General features: G+C 40.1%; 1 protein-coding gene across 2 annotated transcripts in view; it reads right to left on the bottom strand.

The window, feature by feature from the left end:
- Positions 1 to 19,338, bottom strand: part of CLNK (cytokine dependent hematopoietic cell linker) — a 239,013-nt gene that overhangs the window by 180,333 nt on the left and 39,342 nt on the right. The window contains exon 1 of one of the 2 annotated variants that reach the window (XM_010357596.1): positions 9,579 to 9,777. The exons of the other annotated variant lie outside the window; for it this stretch is intronic. The gene's annotated coding sequence lies outside the window, so the exon portion shown is untranslated. Of the gene's footprint in view, positions 1 to 9,578; positions 9,778 to 19,338 lie in introns of those variants that run through there. 2 annotated transcript variants of the gene reach the window in all.

The raw sequence follows: 19,338 nt of genomic DNA, 5'->3' as shown, positions 1-19,338 counted from the left end.
GCATAAAGTGTTATGGGAACACAGGGAAAAATATGTCCTGGACGTATCTACGCAGATTTCTAGGGAACAGGTTCTTACCCAGCTTTGCCACAACTCCCCTTAGAAGTATCCCCAACTCCCTTTCTCTTGCCTGATTGCCCTGGATAGAACTTCCAACACTATGTTGAATAGGACAGATGTCCATCAATGGTAGACTGGATTAAGAAACTATGGTACATATACACCATGGAATACTATGCAGCCATAAAAAGGATGAGTTCATGTCCTTTGCAGGGACATGGATGAAGCTGGAAACCATCATTCTCTATCACAAACTATCACAAGGACAGAAAACCAAACACTGCATGTTCTCACTCATAGGTGGTAGTTGAACAATGAGAACACATGGACACAGGGTGGGGAACATTACATACTGGGGCCTGTTAGGGGTTCAGAGGGCTGGCAGTAGGACAGTATTAGGAGAAATACCTAGTGTAAATGATGAGTTGATGGGTGCAGCAAACCAATCTGGCACATGTATACATATGTAACAAACCTGCACGTTGTGCACATGTACCCTAGAACTTAAAGTATAATAATAATAATAAAAGAAGTAACCGCAACTCCCACATGGGCTATGATAATGGAAGGGGAAGCAGGACTTGTGGGCTGTGGAGTGTCAGTCTTGCAGGTCTTTCTCCAAGGAGTCTTACTTCAAGATCTGACCCAGATCAAAGAGTATACAACATCTTCTTGCCTTGATTCGGAGACCTTGAGAAGCTGGAATGCCCCAGAAATGGAGCACATCTCATGGTGTTTGTGCATTCACTTTCTATAGGAATTATTTCAGTTTCTATTCCTGGTTAGTCACAGAAATAAAACCCATGCATAGTTCTCTCGGGCAAAGAGAAGTGACACTGAGGTGTCATCTGTCAGTTCTGCCTGTGGAACCCGGAGTCACAGCAGGGCACTTGGCATGGGGATATTAATAGGTCCAGAGTCAACTCTGCTGTGGGGAAGCTGAAAGAAGCTCTGAAGGTCTCAAGAGGAGACCACACCCTACCTTCAGGGACTCACTGTCAGGGAGGGACCAGGCAGAAGGAGCCATGTTGGGTGGAGCAGTGTGGAGGTGCAAAGGAGCCCAGGGTCCTCTGGGAGTCCACAAGGAGAGGCTGCCTGTTTTAATGATGCCAGTTTATTTCTCCAACAAGAAAAAACACCACTGTACTAAGTGCTAGATGCCAATGCAAATCTAATTGCAAACGTCAACATGGGTAATAAAATTGCCCGAGTGTATACCAGGGCCTAAAGCCTAGGCAAAAGAGCCAGAATATGCTCATAATGAATTTACTTTGGGTTGGAACTCTGTGCTTTCATTTCATTAATACAGTTCCCATATAATTTATAAACCCTGACCTGGAACTCTTTGGGGATCCAAAATGAACCCCAGTTTGAGAAACAGTGTGTGTTGTCTCCCTATGGGGCTCACACTAACCTCCTCCAGGTATAAAGGGGACCATGTCAAAGAGAGGTGCACAGGGTGGCTCACATCCTGAGTAGAGAGACCCCTGCCTCAACCATCTGTTTGGACCAAACAACCCCATGACTTTGGAGCAAATGGTCTCAATGATTATATTTGATTAGCTCATTAAGTAATTTGTGGTTTGAAAATGTTTTCTAAAGATAATGGATTTGATTTCATTGTTCAGCTCCCACTTATGAGTGAGAACATGTGGTGTTTAGTTTTCTGTTCCTGTGTTAGTTTGCTAAGAAGGATGGCCTCCAGCTTTATTCATGTTCATGTCCATGAGAATACATGGACACAGGGAGGGGAACATCACACACTGGGGACTGTTGGGGGGTTTGGGGCAAGGGGAGGGAGACCATTAGGGCAAATACCTAATTAGGACAAAGCACGCGGGGCTTAAAACTTAGATGATGAGTTAATGGGTGCAGCAAACCACCATGGCACATGTATACCTATGTAACAAGCCTGCAGGCTCTGCACATGTATCCCAGAACTTAAAGCATGAAAAAAAGATAATGGATTTGAGGGTTAAAGAATCACACCTATATTTTAGAAAACTGGAATAAAGAAAACAGCATTCTGCAGATGAAAGTGTCCATAAGATTTCCGAAGAACATACATTCGATTTGGGCATTAAAACCAGGATGTCTGCTTCTGAGCTCAGAACCCACCTGGGGTCTGAGTGAATGTTTTAAGAAGCAGAGGCTTGTTTTATAAATAGGCTGGATTTTTCACGTGTGTCTTAATCCAAAAATAATTAATACCCTTATGGTATCACAAGCAGTTTAAACAATTGGAAACATGTAACGCAACAAATCGCATTTCCTTGTTATCCTTGAGAACTCTTGTTATCCACTGGGAATTAACCAGTACTACCAAACTGAGCTTGCAAAGAGACATTTACCATAAATATTGCTGCTGCGTTTCACCTGATCCATAATTAATATTTCATGAAGAAAAAAATGCTTTTAGGGTAAAGAAATTGTTTTGCTCCCCAACATTCGTTACTTATTCCTAGAAGATGATTCTTATAAAAATACTGGCCTCTGTTTATTTTAAAGCTTAGGAAACATCACTCTAGTAATATCCACAGCATACCTTCTGGATATAGGAAATGACCAAAAGCAAACTGTGAATGGCTAAAGAAAAGCTTTGAATGAATCAGGAAGGTAGGAGGTAGCTGTGCAGTTAAAACTGGGTCAAGGATCAACAATAAGGTCTATATTAAGGCTTAAGGCTTTTTTTCTCATTAAAACAGGAAAAAAGGAAAAGAGTATCAAACCCACACAATACACATCTGACTTTTTCTGCGGAACCACATCACACATATCCAAAATGGTTAATGATTTTTGGAATTGAGAAAGGGAGCAATGTGTGTATATTTGGAGAAGAGAGCCAGAAGTGTGTGTGTGTGTTTGCACACACATGTAGGAGCTTTGAGTAAACATGTCAAAATCAAGATTTCTCAGATACAGATGATACTAATTTGGTTACAATTCAGAGTTATATATATTTCTTTAATTTTCATATCAAAAATGAGAAAGTTACATTTTAGAGATGTTCATACTTAGAGGAAAATATATGCTGATTGGATTTCTAATTCTATACCCCAGTCAGGTCAATCAGCTCAATTTAATTAAATATAACATTTAATTTTATTGGATTTCCATTGAGTGGAGGCATGTGAAGTCAAATGGATTGTTATTATAGATTTCTTTTTTTTTTTTCCGAGGGGTAGGAGAGAGTGCTTTCCTAGTTTTTCTGCTATTACATATGGCATATTTTTATAAGATTTTGCAACTGTCTTGGTAATGAGTAACTTCCCTTAAGTATCTCAAGGCAATGTGACTGCGCGTTCATTTTTTATTTTAAATGATTTTGAAAACACTCTTAATGAACTGATGCAATCTATAGTTTCTGAATTTATTATTCCTGTTGAGTTTTGTTTTCAAAACCATTTCCTTTTTTCTCTTCAGCTGCCTGATTCTGCAGAAAGGGTTTCCTTCCTTTAGTGGTAAGATTCTTTCTCTCCTTTTATTTCATTTTGTGGTGAGTAGATCCTTTATCCTTTCTCTTGTTCATTTAGCTTTCTCATGTTCCTTTCCTCCCTCTATCCTTCATTTTTCTTCCTTCTCCTCCTCTTTCTCTTTTCTTTGGATCTTCCTTCTCTCTGCTCTTATTATTAAAATGATTTTTACTGTTCACATAAAACAAGACTGTAGAAAAATAGTCTCCAAGTTTGCCAAAATCCTAACAGATATTTTATTTTATTATTATTAAGTTTACCTCTGTCTCACCCCGTTTTCTTTTTTTGACTTTCATAAATGATAGCAGAACCACACTGATTAGGGGTAGGCACTTCTAGGCCTGGATTAAATCAGAACATACCCAACTGTGATTATTTCTCCATTGATTGATTGATGCATTGAGATGGTACTGAAGGCAAACTTCAGAGGACAAAAAGTATAAGAAAATAAACTAAGATTTAGGAATTGCTATATATTTACCACAATTTACAGGCTGGCCCTGCGGTGAAGATAGGGGTAAAGATAGATCCAGTAAACCCCACCATTGCCATGAACATCTAAAGGCCAATGGCAAAAGCACTCTAATTTTTTTCAACTGTCATTTATTAAGCACCTGGTGTATGCTGGTGATTTTCTGAGGAGCTGTTTCATGATCAGGAGAGCCTGAAAAATTTTTGAGGGAAATTTAAAATCCAAAGGAGAAACACAAAAGCCTAGGTAGTCTAAACAAGACTGGAAAAGAGTAATACAACTTATAGTAGTAGTAATACGGTTTAGCTTTCTGTCCTCACCTAAATCTCATCTCGATTTGTAATCCTAGGTGCCGAGGGAGGGAGGAGGTGATTGGATCATGGGAGTTGTTTCCCCCTATGATGTTCTCATGATAGTGAGTGAATTCTCATGAGATCTGATGGTTTTATAAGGGAGTTTTCCATGGTCTTGCTCACTCTTCTCTCTCTTGCTGTCTTGTGAAGAAGGTGCCTGCTTCCCCTTCTGCCAGGATTGTACGTTTCCTGGGGCTTCCCCAGCCATATGGAAATGTGAGTCAATTAAACCTCTTTCAGTCATAAATTACTCAATCTCAGAGACGTTCTTTACAGCAGTGTGAAAATGGACTAATACAAATAGTAATAATAATAATAATAATAATAATAATAATAATAATACCATTTACTGCTTACCAGAACCATATGTAGGGTATTTTGTTCAATTTGGTTTCTGTTATACAGCAACAATCCAAATGACCTAGATTTTTCAACATTGAACAATCGTGTCATTCTGTGCAAGAGACTTCTCCTGAGCCAAGCCTGTCCAGTGAACAAATGCACAGTGTGGATCCAGATGAGATCATCATTTCATCTGTAACTTCAAGTACATTTAGAACCTAACCCCTGAATTAAACTTCCCTTTGCATAATTAACTCTCTCTTTTTCTCTTCTTTTATTCAGGATCACTTATCTAGCAAGATGGGAGACAAGTCTTTCAGCCTAGGTATGCTGAATTATACAGTGAATTCTACAACTTGAGTCTCAGTTTCTGTAATCTGAAAGATGAAGCTATGAGTGCTCATCCTTCTTTGCTCATAGGATCATTCTGAAGACCAAATGCGATGATGAAAGTGAAAGCACTCTGTAAAGTATAAACTGCTGTGCAAGAATAGTTCCTCAGATAATTACTGAGTAATTTCTATGTATCAGTGCTGTGAAAAACTCTGAGGATTTGAAATTGACTAGGAAGGTATTCCAAAAGAATTTCTATCATTTTTCATTAAATCTTAATATTTCCAGAGGATTAGTACATTTAAGGAATTGTAAGACACCCAAGACTTTGATAGATGAATGATAAAAAATAAATAAGGATATGCTGAAATTAGTTTTCTGCAGAAATCACCTTAAAGTAGAACTTCTTCAGGTCAAATATCTTAAAAAGGGACAAAAGGCCAAGAATCTAAGGAAGGTTTGTTTAAATGTAAAATAAACTCATAATAATAATGCTAACGATGATAATAGCCACTACCATTTACTTTGTATTTAATAATTGCTAGACACCATGATATGCATTTTTATGTACTGAATCTCATTTCTCACCACAAATTCGAGCAGTAGATATTTTCATTCCATTTTATAAAGGATAAACAGAGGTTCTGAGGAGTTAAGTAACTTGCCTAAAACTGTATTGCTAGGAAGTAACTGATTCAAACCCATGATATCCACGTCTCAATGAATGGATGGCGTGGTGTAGTGAAAACAGCATGTAGCAGAAGTAGGAGTTTGGGATGCAGACAGTGTGGAGGTGTCCTGTGTAAAGTGCCCAGACAGATAAAACTGATCGGGAGATACCTAGACTTGCCCATGAGTGAGGATGTCCTGATGTATAAACATCTGCAGGTAGCCATGGGGCAGACTGACTTTGCAGGTGCCTGTCAAGGCATCAGACCTCCCATAGCTCAGCAAATCCAGCTATTGAAATTACACAGTTCTGACTTTGTGCTCACCAAGCTACTGCCCAATAGCAATTTAGTTTCCGGTGTACATTTGTCTCCTGGGAGGGAATATGCTAGTCATCTGAACTTATAATTTGAGCACACTTGAACAAAATCACCAAAGATGGATGGATTGGCCAGAGTACCAGAGTGGACTGACCTCCTGAGCTCCATCAACTCTGTGTGCCTTGGATTCAATTAGCTTTCTGGGTCTTCAAAACTGATGGTGAAATGTGGTTCTTGGGCCCTCCACAAAAATTCAGCCCTCTCAGAGTTTGGGCCTAGGCTATTAGTCAGCCCTCATCTTTATCTTACACAAAATTGAACACAGAACCTACCATAGTTAAAGATTATCACCCAAACACATGGATATTAATTTTTCATGTTGCATGTAGACCTTTTGGCTTATCTTAGTTCACATGACAAACCATAATACCATTTAAACACTACCAAAATAGGATTTTGATTCTCATGTATAAGTGTATAGGAAGCAGTGTTTCAATTAGTATCACCAATGAAATTTAAAAGAAACAACTAAAATACATATTTTGCTAATGCTTGTGGTGTATCTGGGAGTTCCTTAAATGCTGTTGGCTAGTTTGGAAGACAGTGATGGATGCCCTGATCATGAACCTGGGCACATCAGCAGGGCACTGATGGAGCACCATGCCAAGAGCAGGAGCTTGGGGCTCAGGTGGACCTGGGTCTCATTTCTGGCATATCCTCCTATTCATTGCATGAAATGGAGCCTGCCTGAACTTCAGAATCCACTTTTGTTAAGAATTAAGGACACCTACTAAAAAAGTGATAAATGATGAGCGTTTTTTGTCTATCAGCAGCACTTCTGTGGTAACCTGTAAGTTCTTGCTCTTTCGAAGACATGATTAGAATTAAGCAGAATAATCACAATAATGATTCCCATGTATTCTGCCCACAAGAGTAACAAAAAATAAATAATAAACACAAAAAGTGGTCCTATGATAGCTCTATTCCACAATTCTGTTTGTGTGTTTGTGGTGAGGGTGGCAGGGGAGGGGGAAAGGCGTTATTTTTACTGCTTATATCTAACCTGATGCTTCTCAGTTTTATTGGTAACATCGGTGAATGTTTGGTTTAATTTGTTAAAAAATCATAAATATAATTTAAATTCAGGTACTTATCTCTCTGGTTAATAATTTAGCCCCTTTGAACATTTTATGTCTCTTTGTCATGCTGGAAGGGTAGGTACAGTCTGGAAGAACTCTGCAGAACTCAAGTCTTGGCAGATGTTGGCAGTAGCTTATGATAGTGGATATAACTGCTTCATGTACGAGGATTCAAAAAAGGATGCTTCTAGATCGCCCTCTACTACTCTTCATGTGACCATTTAGCCAGTTCCTGGCTGTCTCTTCTGTGTCAGACACTGTGTGCACATTTGCTCTTACTCTAGAAGCAACACACAAAATGTATTCTTCCACCCAGTTTCAAATTACACAACACCAACAACAGCTAACTGAAGATCAGAGAGATTAAGCTACTTACCTAAAGACAAACAGTGAAGTCACACACCAGATTCACATCCATTTTTGACGATATCAAAGCCCTGTTTCCTTCCATTTCACCAAGTTGTCCTTCCTCATCTTTTCTAAGCCCCAGTTTCACCTTTTAAATGCACTAATATGTGCTCTGCCTATGTCATTAAGTGGTTAAGATCATTCAGGAAGAAACTATGTATTCAAAGGCCTAGATTACATAAGGCTGTGCAACTGTGGAATATTACCACTTTCTAATGAGATTATTAAAATACAATATTTGTAAACTTATGTGTATTAATCAATTCCGTAATGATTGTGGTCATATTTTATGAATAAAATCAGAGCTGATTTGGAGTGAAGAAAGGAAAGCAGTGGAGAAAGAAGCCAACACTTATTGAATACCTGCTAAGTGTTAAGAATGCACCATATTTCATGTAATATAAATATTATATTATTGAGGCTAAATAATTGTCAATACAAGTCTTATGAGATCTTACTCTATTAAAAAGAGGCAGGAATTGAGGGTCAGATATGAAGCCACATCCCTTATCCAAATGGCAGAGTCAGGATCCTCACCATTTTGGTCAGACATCAAATCCTACGAACTTTCTAAGACAGCACCTGACTTGTGGCAAAGTGATCAAGAAACAGAATCCCCTGGTGTTCAGGCCAGAGCTGGCCAGATGGTACAGAAGATTATAAGCATTGGTTTTCAAATGGTCTGACCTATAGAAACATCTGAGAGGGCTTGTTGGGAATAGGAAAGAAATACTACCATTTAGATGGTTGGTGTCAGAGACTACACAGGAGTGAGTTTAGAGATGAGCTCTGTGAAACTGCAAACCAACACTGTTCACCATTCTGATCAGTTAGTCAGGAAAATCAGTTTCCTTTTGAATTCTGTTACTGATATTAGTGACTGAACAACCTTGCACATATTACTTTGAGAGCTCAAGTTCTTCACCTGTAAACCAGGGAAAGTAATAGCCAACTCTCCAGACCAGCAGGAGCTGAAGGTAAGTAAATGCCGGTTGCCATTCCTACTTCTCTAGGGCATATTGTATCTTAAGCTTCTCAGGATTTCTGAAGCTCTGTCATTTCTCCTGTAGGCCTTCAATTAACCAGGTCTACCATTGTCTTCTTGATATTTGAAATGATTATTCCTGGTGGTTTGGGAAGCCCCTGGAAATCCAAAGAACAACACTATTGAGGAGCTGTGCCACAGTATAGACAAAGAGAGACAGCCAGAGAAACAGCCAGGTAGGTAAGTAATAGACAAGTAATACTCACAACAGAGAAGTCAAATAAGTAAGACTGGTGTAAAGTAATAAAAACAGTATTGATAAAAAGTTCAGACATATCAACACCTTTTAAAATCAAAGTATCCATATTTTGATGATAGTTATTTTCTTTTCTGACTCACTGCAGTTTGTTTGCTTTATCCAAGAAAAACCCAGTAGAGATGACTCCTGGCACTTTTCAAGGTAAGAATTTAACCCCAACTTTAACCTCACTTTTGAGCTCCTTACTTTTGTGAGTGGAAGGATGTCTGCTTGATTCCAAAGTCTAAGTCTCCTCTACACCAAAGCAGAAAGAAAATCGTATTACTTTAGGAAATGTTAAAAATATATTTCCACAGGGCTCCAGGAGTTAACTTCTACTTTGAATGACCTACTTTGAATGGAGGCTTTCTTTCTAGGGGGCTTACTTAATGAAAGTCAGCCAGGAAAGCCAACCATGGGGCCTGGTCTTTGTATTTCAGTTGCAAACAGTCAGGGAGTCCAAGCTCCAGGAAAAGAAGATTGAAAACATTTAGTCTTTTAATTTTCTGTGGGTAGGTATCCTGATTCCTTCTCCCAAAAGAATGAAAGGATCTTTAACAATTGAGTTAAGGGCTTTCTTCTTGCCCCTTGATGCTATATAGAAGGCCCTGACTTCCACGTTAGAAACACATTTTTCCTTGCTGCTCAGGTCTTTCCTAATGATCATTTATGACAAGGACATGACCATGAGATGATCACTCAGAAGAGATGGCCTAATGAGTTTACCTGAACAGCGTGGAGAGCACCAAGGGATCTGGGCTGAGGTGTCCGTCTCTTGTGAGGAGGGGCGGTAGCACAGAGACCTTGGGGTGCTGGAAATCAGTAAGGCGGTGGGTTGAATTCTTCTCAATGCTAAGCAGTACCCCTCAGCTGAAAAACCTCCTGATAGGTATGTTTTAGGCTTGGTTTCCTGTGAAATGCAGCCACAGACCTGAGAGGTCTGACCTGAGGGCTGGCAGGACTTCCTCTTCTTAGGCTGGAGTGTAATACGTGAAACTTTCAGAGTCTGAAATCTTCCAACCCAAAGGGTGTGTTTAAAGACACACAGTGTCCTTATGTGGCACTTCATAGTTACCAGAACACAATAAAAGGAACTGCTGGGCAACACTCAAGCATGGAAGGTGGGTTTTGTGAGTCTTATTTTGTGAGTCTTACTTTACATGCATAGTGGACATTATCTGTCTTGTAGCTTAATTTTGCAATGGCTTCCTGAGACCTCCCCCCAGACACAAGGACCAGGTGTTGTGGAGAGAACCTGGGAACTAAAGGATAAATGCCTGCCTCTTATTCTTGCTGTGTTAATTATTAGCTATGGGATCTTGGACACTTTGAAGTTTATTTCTCAAGTAGTTTGAGTGATAATAATATTTGTTTTTTAGAGACTTTTTAAAAAAATGAGGGATAATTGAGGATGATATTTCCTTCATTGAGGAAATGATATTTCCTCAGTTGTGATGGAAGGATAGTAACATTTATATTTTAGAAATATTTTAATAAATAAACAAAATATTGTAAATAAAGGCATGCAACAATGTTTAGGCACATATTAGCTGTTTAATATATTTTCTTTCTGCCTTAATCTTGGTCCATTTAAGCTGATCTAGCCGAGTGCCTGTTTACCATTCTGGGGATGTGACATTCTAGTTTTATATAAATTAATGTTGAATTCCATAACAAACTCCAATGTTATTTACAGTAAATTCAAAGGTAAAAGTTTGTATTTTCTTGGGTAAATAACTCTGGTTTTGACTTAACAGACACCCCAAGGAAAACACGAAAATAAGCACTCTTTGAATGCTAATTATGAGTCAGTTACATTGCTAAGCAACTTGCAAGCATTATCCTCCCTAATCTTACTAATAACCGTGTAAGGAACATATTTTAAATCCCATTTTGTAATTGTGAAAACTGAAGACTAGGGACACTTAAGTAGTTTAACCACTTTATTAATTAGCTTTTGCTGCATTAGGAGCTTAAAGCAGTAACCACTTTATTTAGTTCATAATTGTGTGCGTCACTTGCTCACTTCTTTTGGTCTGCACCTGTATTAATTTTTAGGGTTTTCATAACAAAGGACTGAGCCCTGAGTGACAAACAAAACAGAAGATTGAATTGTGTTGTCTAATAGTCTGGCCTCTGGAAGTCTGAGATCAAGGTGTCGACCAGTTTGGATCCTCCTGTGGGCCATGAGGAGAGGATCTGTTCCAGGCCTTTAACCCTGGCTTGTGGGTGTCTTTGTATCCTTGTTTTTGTGTTTACGTGGCATTCTCCCTGTGTTTGTGTCCAAATTTTCCCTTCTTAGCAGGACAGCAGTCACAGTGAATGCTGGCTCACCCTAATTACCCAATTTTAACTTTATTACCTCTTTAAAGACCCTGTCTCCAAGTCAGAAGGCTTTCTGAGGTATTGAGGGGTTAGGACTTTAACAAATGAATTTTAGCAGGGACGTATTTGACCCATAACAAGATTTGATCATCTGGTCTGTGCTAGTGGTTGAGGCTGTTGGATGATCTACGATTATCACATTCATACATGTGTTGGTTGACAATCACGTCAGCCAGGTGCCTCTGTTCTCCTCTGCATATCTAACAGGCCAGCTTGGCCCATTTACATGGTGAGTTTGGGGCTCCAAGGGCAGTGGGAGAGGGGAAGCCCCAGCCACCAGCCTTTTCCAGGCCTTTGCTTGCATCCTAGTTGCCATGGTCCCATTGGCCAAAGCAAGTCACATGGCCAAGTTCAGAGCGAATGTGGGAGAAGATTATTCAAGGGGTGAATGAAGAAAAGTGAATTATTGTGGTATTTATTGGCAAATAATCTAAAATCCATGTTCACATCCAATTGGTGGCCAGACTGCAATAAAAACCCAAGTCTAATGATATGAATATTCCTGCTTTTTACCAAGGAAGAATTGAAGACAGTTTGGTCTAATGAGAAAGTTGATAACAGTGTAGGTGGTATTTATAGCTTTTTTTCTTGGAATATCATTCATTAATTTATTATCTGTTGAATATGTACCATGCATCAGGAGCTCTATTAGGTGCTGAAAAATACAACTAGGTAAGAGACATACCTAATCCTTTGATGGAGTTTATAGCCTAGAAGAGGTAAAAATAAATGAATGGACTTCAGATATATATATAACTACAATTTGTGGTAAATGCAGTGAATAGTGTCTGATCAGACACGTATTGATTTAACAAATAGATATTCACATCCACTACCTACTACTGTCAGGCACTGGGCAAGTTGTGGGGATGTAGAGGTGAAAAAAAAAGCAAAACTTGTCCCTACCTTCATGGAGTTTTGAATCTAATAGAATAGAGAGGTATTGGACAAGAAATCAACCATCAAGGTGAGGTATTCAGAGATAGGAACAAAGAGGGCTGTGAAACAAATAAGAGGCACATGTGTTCTAACCTGTGAATTCAGACCAGATTTCCTCTGGGGAGGTGCCAGGAGAGCTGACGTGTTGATAATAAGGAGAGATTTGCTAGACCAGAAGTGGAGAAAAAAGGGGAGGGAAGAGGAGAGAAGGAAGGAAAGAAGAAGCAAAAGAAATCTTCTAAGAAAGAAGGAAGCAGCAAAGGGAAGAGGAGGGAGGGGAGAAGGAAAGGAGTAAAGGAGGTGTCCGGGAGCACATTCAAGGCCAAAGACATTGTCAATCTGGATGCCTGGGTGGGAAAAACAGCATAGCTCACTGGAGGAGCCTATATAGCGAAAGGTGGCTGGAATGGAGGGGGAGCAAGGAAGAGCGTGACACAAAAGCAGTAAGAGAGTCTCAGTCTCAGGCCAGCTGCAAGTTCCAATCTGCACGTTCTTGCTGCCTGTCCCACATTCCACAGTTAGAGGGACTCCCTTGCGTTCACCTTCTCTTTGGGTGATAATTAATTTTGTTTTCATTGCTTCACGAGTTCTTGCCTCTCATCCCCCATTTCCCTCTTGCATAGTTTATTGGGTTCATGGACCCTGAGTCATAATAAGAAGTATAAATCTAGAGAAGTTTGGGTTTTGCCAACCAGGTTACAGTTATCCAGATGTATCACACAGTGGCTGCCTAGATCTGGGTAAGGAATTTGACCGTTCTGGGCACCTTATGTAACTTGAGGATGATAATACTTACTTGGAGGAGTGGCTCTTAGGATAAAATTGCTTACCTCCTGCAACGGGCTAGTGTGTGCCTGGCTATAATTAGCATGAGCCCCCTTGGCTTTTGTTGGGCCTGTCTCACAGTGCCACTAAAGCATAGCATGGAACCACCAGAAATACTCAGTTGTGGATAAGTGATTTAATAGGGGATGTGCAATGTGTGTAGAGCTGAATCTGTGGTCAAATGGGATATTTCTGAGTCAGTGCTTGACCTAGTGATTCTGTCAAGTTTTCACTTTCTGGATAATCTACTCAAGCATGAAACTCTTGGGTAGATCATGTGGAAGAAATACAGGGAGAAACAAACAAACAAACAAACAAACAAACAAACAAACAAGGGGAAAAAAACCCAAACAGGACTTTTAAGGTCAGTCATCTTCAAGGAGGACCATGGTGCCTGGATGACTGGGAAAGAGCTTTTCCTGGCTCTTGCATGGCCTGCTGGGAGGCTAATTTGCAAGGCTGTCAGGTTTTGGAGTTACCCTGGCTTAGGTCAAATCCCACCCAGTTACACTAATTGGACAAATGTAGATGAGTTTTATAACCTGACTGATTCTCCCCTGTTTCCCCTTTAAAAAGAGGTATAGTACTACTAACCTCCTGGCATTGTTAATGCATGAAATGATAAAATTCTCTTGCAAATACAAGCAGGTAAGAATGTATGGGCATAACACATCTGTGAACAACCTGAAATCTGTTCAAACTGAAGATGCTGAAAAATTTTTTAAGCTTCGGCTATGCATTTAGTGCACATGAGAAGAAACCGACATTTTTATCTATGTTTTAAATATCATTTTATTATTTTAACCTTTTAATTTTGAAACAATTATAGACTCACAAGAAAAAAAAGAAAGTACAGAAAGGTCCCATGTAGTACCTATCACCCAGTTTCCCCCTGAGAAACAGATTTCTTATGAATAAACATTTTGTGCAGAAACAGATTTGATTCTTAATTCACTTCCTCTTTCTAAAATTGAGGCAATGTGCTGGGGGAAAAATAAAAGATGGCAAAACCTTACCTAACCTTTCCATTTTCTCGCTGTTTTTGCTATCTAAGTTTTCTTTCCCTTTCTTTATTTCTTTTTTTTTTTTTTTTTTTTGCGGGGGCGACAAGGTCTTACTCCGTCACCCAGACTGGAGTGCAGTGATGTTATCATAGGTCACTGCAGCCTTGAACTCCTAGGCTCAAGTGATTCTCCTGCATCAGCCTCCTGAGTAGTTGGGACTACAGGCACACAACACTGCACCAGGCTAACTTCCTTTAGTTTTGTAGAGATGGGATCTCCCTATGTTGACTAGACTGGTCTCAAACTCCTGGTCTCAAGCAATCCTCCCACTGAGGCCTCCCAAAGTGCTGGGGTTACAGGTGTGAGCCACTATACCCTGTCCTTTTTTGAAACGTTTCCAACAAGACAAATTAAAATGAAGAAAGAAGTCCCTGGTTTTGGGGAAGCACCCTGACACCATTCAATGTTTGGTTTCATTCTTTCAGCTGGTAATGACTGCCAAGTTCAGGCTCCCATCAGGCAGCTGGTCTCAGGCTGGTATCAAGGCCTGGGATAGCACCTTGCAACTTACTCAAACATACGCCCTCAAAACACAAAAGAGAACTACTGAACACATTGAAGAAGGGTGTGTTGTTTGTTTTAAAAATTCCTAGTTCAGAGTGCTATCTCCTGTAATGGATCAAAACCCATGCTTTTTTTTTTTTTTTTTTTTTTTTTTTTTTTTTATAAATTATGTGAGTGGAAACCTGTGTTAATTAGTGCCAGCATCTCTGATTTATTACAGTTTAGCACCTGTTTACATTGGTGCCTCAGGCAGTTTGAATCCAGGCCCTTGAGAGGAGCTCAGCTCACACTAATTGCTGTTCCCTTCTCATCTCACAGCCTGTCTCCTTCAGGACACATGCTATGAGCCTCCCCCCAATTAGCTCTGATTTCTTTTTCACAACGTGCTAAAACTTTTGAAAGGAGAATCTCCATGTGAGCTGAAGTCATGTCCTCTGCTGGATTTCAGACGTGCTGAATTTAAACTGCCACGGTCTATGGCATGAGTTAGACAATGTTCATGGCTGCTAAGAAATAACTCCCTGGTCAGCACCTCAGCAAATAAACACAGTTGTCATTCAAACACATCTGGTCAAGTCTGGGAACTATGTTGGGGTGGGGGAGTTCCTACTTTTCTCTCTCCAGCAAGGCTCTGCTTCCTGGCCCAACCACCCTGACTAAAGCATCCCATAGGACAGAAGAACCCAACATGAGTAAATCCAGGGCTCAGTATAAGAGCTCATTGGTCAGAGACGAAGGGGCATTTTAAGGATAACGTGGTTTCTGACTTTGTATTTATTTCCTAGCCTCCTTTTGTTGCATTCATATCTAAGTTCTTTGGAAACCACAGAAGCAGAGGTTGTACGTGAATGTAGAAAGAGCTCTTTTTGAAAATCTCTACCTTGGTTTCTTTTACCTCTCCCAGTTCTTCTTTAAAAAATAATAGAAGTTTATTAATTAATAAATATCCATTAATTACAAATTCATTGCTGAGTTCACACTACTTTTCCCCAGAAGGACCTCATGAGGCTAACATTAATTAAGACCTCAATATATGCTGTAATTGTGCTAGGCACTTTGCACAAATGCATAATTTAATCATTACCATAATGATTGTGTTGGTATCATTATTGCTGTTATACCTTTGACCATACCAGTCTCAGATTCACCAAGTTCTCACAACACTGGTGAGAGATGCATTCATGCCCCACTGTCTCCATGAGTCCTCTTTAAGCACCATAAAGGCTCTCAGAACATTGGTAGCTCTGTCCTACTGAGGCCATGGGAGCAGGTAGAGGCACAGGCTACTATACCTGGTGAAATGCCAGTAATAAACAAACACGTAAGAGAAAGTGCAGGGCAACACAAGAATGAAACAGGATAATGGAATGAAGAGTGTGGGGTGGGAACTTTATATATGGAGGTCTGAGTCTGCATCTCTGCAGAGGTGACGTTTGAGCTGAAGTCTAAGTGATGAGAAAGACCCAGCCAAGTGAAGCTCTGGAGGGGAGAGATTTCCAAGTAGAGGAAACACATGAGAAGTTCCAAGGGAAGAATTAGCTTTGTGGGTATAATACGTATTAATAGGTATTAGGGTATACATATGTGTATGTATTAATGTGTATTGGGGTATACATAATATATATAATATGGGGGTATAATATATATTAATAAATTATAAACTCCTTGAGGGTGGCCACAGTCATTTCTCATCTTGGAATTCATTGCAATACTAAGGACCCACCTTGTATCACCCAGCAATAGTTGAACTGAAATGATGACAGTCTCAACCTCACATTTGCAAATGAGACGGTGGAGTCCTAACTAGGTGAAGTGACTGGTCACCAAGGTGAGTAGGGGGAAGAATCAAGACAAAGACCTAAGTTCCAAATCTTTTTCCAGCTCAGCATAGCTATGTTTCTTAATTCTACATGTAAATGGCATCCATTGCTAGCAATTTATCTTGAGCAGAGCCTTGTTTAGACAAATCTGGCTGGGAGTGTGACATTATCTATAACAGCAACAAAAAAATCTGCTTTGGGTTATTTGCCAAATACTTTTCCCCAAGGTTAAAAACACTGTAGTATTTTTAAACCATGCTGGCAAAATTATTCCCTCTCTGTGCAGGGGCTAAATTGTTGCGAGGGTCTCCAAATTGGCAGGACAAAGGGCCCCGCACCATCTGTCCTCAGATTGGTTGAATTTAGGTCTTGAAGCAAGAATCAGATTAAGAAAGAAAGAAAATAGCACGAAACACCGCCGGGGAACCTCTTGATGAGTTTCGTGTTAGTACACGTGATTGTCAATCTATGGGTGGGACAAGCAGATTCCTAGAATAGAAGATAAGAGAAATAAAGCCAATTTCAACACTTAAAATAAAATTAGATCTTTGACTTTTTTACTGGGACAGGACTTTTCAACTTTCTCATTCTCTCTCCCTGCCTCTCTCTTTGTGAATTTTTTTTTTCTTTTCTTTTCTAGAAAAAATGAGAAATGGACCAGAATTACTTTCCTCTCTTTAAGGCAAGTAGAAATAATAATAGCTGGTATAAATAGAGTAACTGACACTTTTCCAACATTTTCCTGTACTTTGTTTTCCTTCATTTGAAGTTTAGTCTAAATGTACGAACTCCTCAGCATTATTTTTTGAGATACAAAGAGGTTAAGTTCCAAGCCTTGCCTGGATCCTACAGCTCGTAAACTACTGGGCAAGGACAAGCTCAGATCTTTAACCCTCAGATCACTTGCCCTTGCCAGTATTTTAACAGAGATATAGCAAAGTTGAAAGTGAGGGCTGCATTCACAGGCAGTGGTTAGTGATCCCGTGACTCAGGTTCTAAGCCTGGACCTCTTTGCACAGCTTCATGGTCTCCTTGAACGCGAACACTCTGAGACTGGGGTTTTGAGTAGCGGCATGGCCCCCTAATGACCAGATCCACACATGGAAAATTCTCAATATATTTTATGACAGACTGAGACCCTAAGAAGGAGATTATACAAATGCAAAATGTGGAGGAAATAATTCTAAGGCACAATAATGAGAAAACAAGGAAACCTTTTCAAAATGCATGCTACGCGAGGGTGGGGTTTTGTCTCACTTGAAATGTGCTCAGTGAATATTAATAAAGGAATGATAAAACTTCGATGGGGCTTGGGATTTATCTGCATTGTTCATGCTCTCCTCCCAGCATCTGCAAGAGCACTCGCTCAGCATTGTAGATTAGCAGATGGAAAAGAGGAAAAGAAAGGGTTAAACAGACTTCCCAATTTATGCCATATAATTTGACCATTAAGCCAAATGGGTCCATACTAAGTCTTAGATCAAGGTATGGCTCCTGTATTGAGAGACTATCTTATGTGGATTGAGCATGTATGCGGATCAATCTGGGGACATAATTTTCGCGATAGACTGGTTAGTGTGTATGTAACACACTTCAGCTGGGGAAGAAGCACTGATTCTGTGCCATTTGGGAACCAGCCGGACTTGCAAGATAGCTGTTTTATTTGGTTATCCCTGAGCCTGGTATAAGGAGCCTGGTAACAATGGATGTAAAAGGGATTCGTAGGTGTAAAAGCAATGTGAAGTGATTCTGATGTTGCTGATGGGAGGAAAGACTCAGGAGCAAAGTAGGTTATAATTACAGACTGTATTTGCTCAGCGATATTTTGGTTTTGGAGCCTGTTCTGGGTTGCATTGCCTCTCCCAAAGGAGTGAGTTGGGAGTCCTAACTCCTACTTACATTAGAGTGTGACCTTATTTGGGAAAAGGGTCTTTGCAGATGTAATCAAGTTAAGATGAAGTCACTTGGGTAGTCCTTAGCCAAGATAACTGGCACCCTTAAAAAAAGAGGAGAGCTGCACAGAAAAGAGAACTTCATTTGAAGAAACAGAGACACGCAGGGAGAAGACAGTCATGGGAAGACAGAGGCAGATATTGGAGGTATGTGGCCACAAGCCAAGGAATGCCTAGGGCTGCCAGAAGCTGAAAGGGGCAAGGAAGGATCCTCCCCTAGATGCTTCAGAGGGAGCACGGCCCTGTCCACACCTTGATTTAGGACTCTGGCCTCCAGAACCCTGAGAGGACTCACTTCTGTTGTTGTAAACCACCCAGTTGGTGGCACTTGTTCCAGCAGCCCTAAGTGCCTGATACAGAGCCATATGTTTATGACTCTGATGCATCAGTGTTTTGAAAATTCCTACAGAAAAACAACATTTGTGCCTAAAGAGTACACATTTTTAGTTCCCTGTCCCTTTTAATCCTCAGTGAAACCATTGTTTTTAATAAATGCTATCTCAAATTAAGGATCTGAGATTTCTTAGGGATGCATATGGACCGTAACCATGTGCTGCAGAGTGAGGAGATCGCAGTTTGAAACCATTTTGCAGCTCCAGTGGCCAGAAATCCTATGAATAGCAGCTATAATTTGTTTAAATAGCACTTGAGATAGTGCAGTCAAATATTCTAGGCTTTTCAACAAAAAGACTGTTGTATCTTCTGGAGATGGTGTACCAGCTTCTTCAGCGTTTGTTATTGGTGGTGGTAGAGGCGAGGGAACCATTCCTAGGCCCTGTCCCTAAATCATCCCCGAGGATCCTACAATTGCCACGTCAGTCTTTTCAGCAGCAGAAACACCAATGACATAAGTACAGGCAAATATACTGCCTCTTTTGCTGATTCCTACCAGATTCCCAAATTCTATTTAACGTCCATCCTACCAGGTGGGACGAAGTGTGGGCCTTCTGCTTACCATTCACGCCTTTAGACACCTTGAGCCTGAAGGTAAGGAACA

This window comes from Rhinopithecus roxellana, chromosome 2 (genome assembly GCF_007565055.1).
Source record: "Rhinopithecus roxellana isolate Shanxi Qingling chromosome 2, ASM756505v1, whole genome shotgun sequence".
Taxonomy (NCBI): domain Eukaryota; kingdom Metazoa; phylum Chordata; class Mammalia; order Primates; family Cercopithecidae; genus Rhinopithecus; species Rhinopithecus roxellana.
The sequence above is the reverse complement of the archived record's forward strand: the minus strand, read 5'-3'. Positions and strand labels throughout refer to the sequence as shown.